Raw genomic sequence first — 2,677 nt, forward strand, 5'->3', positions numbered from 1 at the left:
CTGCTGTTAGAACAATACACACAGGTCATGTGGGTCAACACACACACACACACACACACACACACAGATCAGTTTTAAATAAAATGACCCAATTTGATGTTAAATACACTTTTGATAAATGACCAGTCATTGAGCAGGTGAATATTGACTTTTTGATAATATATGTAATGTTTCTTTGTATAATAATGTGGTATTTATTTGCTCCAATTTGATATTTGGGGGTTTTACACTGTGTGTGAGGTACAGTAAAGGGCCAAACAATGAATCAGTTTACTGAGAAAATAATCTATATATCAATCAATGATGGACAAAACAAACCAAAAAATGGACAAATCATCCAAACCATCATCAAATATTATGTCAACAACAGATGTTTTTAGTGTTAATTCAGGATTTATAGACTTGTGTAGCTTACATTATAACATCAGACCTTTCTATCCAGAGGTCAGTGCTGCCGCCCTGTGGATAAAACACTGCAACTACAAGTAAAGTCTAAACATCTTAGCACAGTTCAATGTAAATACATGTCAAAAACAAAAAATAACACAATAATAATGCAGACTACTGAATCGTTTTTCATTGGGAGCCAATTGTTATAATGAAAAAACATTATCCTCAGTGCCATGAGTGTATATGTACTTGTCTAAACCTGCTGATCACTGTTTACATTCATGATCTGCCTTGTAATGTTTTCAACACCATCGTTCTGAGTCACTCCCTGCTTCTGTTATTACTCTGTGTTGTGTTTGTCATAATAATATGAGCGGCTTTATTCTAGTTTTATGTCATTTTCAATATATTGCATGTGAAATCTTCTTCCCTTTGTTGGTATTAGTGTGTTATTGTGCATATGGTTTGCTCAATTCATTCATGTAGAATAAAATCACTGAGGTTTTGACTGTTAGTGGTCATTTTATGTCCCTTAGTATCAGTTAGTGTGTCTATGTGACGAGTTTTGTGTCCATTTAAGCATTTTTTCTTTGTCGTTTTGTGTCCCTTGTGATCAATTTACGTCTTCAAGAAGTTATTATTTCTTCACGAGGTTATTATTATGCATTTTTTGTGGTAATTTTCCATCCGTGGTCATTTTCTGTCCTTCAAGATCAACTGGTTTCTCTTTGTTGTCATTTCTGAGAATTAGTAATTGTTTTGTACGGTACATTTGTGTCTCTTTGCGGTCATTTTCCATCTTTCTTTGACCGTTTTGTGTCTGTCTGTGGTTGTCTCGTGTCCACTGTGATTTATTTGTGTCTTTGAGTCGTCAGTTTTTCTCTCTCAGTGGTTATTTTCCATCTTTCGCCGGCTGTATTTTCTCTCTCTTAAAATCTGTTTGTGTCCCTTTGTCGTCATCTTCTGTCTTTGTTGTCACTTTGTAGTAGTTATTTTGCAGATTTTGTGTCACTTTTAGATAATTTGTTGTGTCTTTGAATCAGTTTGAGTTCCTTAAAATCAGTTTGTGTCTTTTTTATCATCGTCTTCTGTCCCTTTGTTGTCATTTTGTTCTGTTATTAGTTGTTTTTGCAGATTCCGTGGTTGTTTTGCAACACTTTGAGGTCATTTGTTGTCTCTTATAGTCAGTTTGTGTCTTTTTGTCGCCATTTCTTGATGGTTGTTGTTTGTTGCCAAGAAAATAACGTTGCCAACTACCTGTCACCCTACTCTCTTTGGCGGGAAAACACTTTAAAGGGATAGTTCAACATTTTGGCAAATTTGCCTATTGCCATAATAAGAAGTTGTGACTTACACAATCACCACGCTATGAAATAATCATGTATAATAAAGCAAATACTGGGAACTACTACTCCGTCTCGTAATGTTACATGATTATTTCATAGCGTGGTGAATGCGCAGGTCACAACTTCTTCACAAGAGTGTTTTGGAGTTGTTGGGTTGTGTATTTCCTCCTATGACTTTATGAACTATCCCTTTAAGTTTGTGTCTTTTTGTCATCTTTTTTTTTTTTTTTTTTTTTACATTTCTTTGTCGTCTTTAATTGTTGCCAGGCAACGTAAACAACGTCTGTCACCAAAAACTTTACTTAGCTAAATTGTTGTTTTTTTCCTCCATATATTTAAAAAAAAAAGTGTAAAATTTGATTTGCTGTCAGTCCGTTCCTTTTTGTGGATATGAAATGTAGGCCTACCTAAAAAATAAAACAAGTTGTACAAAAAAAAAAAAAAAAAAAATCCATTTGGTGGTTTTCAAAGTAAAGAAAAATGTCCTTTTCATGCAGATGTAGCCTACTGAATGTCTAGTTTTCTTTTCAATAAAATTTTGTATATTCAACCAAAACATTTGACAATATAAACAGTGAAAAAATAAATGTGCAATAGATTCATCAAACAACAAGCCACATTATCACAAGAGTAATCAATATCAAGTTTTTTTTGCTGGATATATTTTGTGTATAATTTTGAAAGATACTTCCTTGATCTTACATTTTTTTCCATTCCATATCCCTATAAAGAGATTTCCAAAAAAAAGCCAACTACCAACTTTTTTTTTTACAGTCTATGCTACCAACCTGTCACCCTGCTTTCTTCGGAGGGAAAAAAACTTCCTCATCTTCGTGACGTCACGCTGCCGGAGCGCGTGCGGCGGCGTCGGCCGTATCGCGAGCTCGCAGCCAGGGAAAGGGAAAGGAGGAGGAGGAGGAGGAGGAGAGGAGGAGGGAGGG

The sequence above is a fragment of the Trachurus trachurus genome, assembly GCF_905171665.1.
Source record: "Trachurus trachurus genome assembly, chromosome: 18".
Lineage (NCBI taxonomy): Eukaryota > Metazoa > Chordata > Actinopteri > Carangiformes > Carangidae > Trachurus > Trachurus trachurus.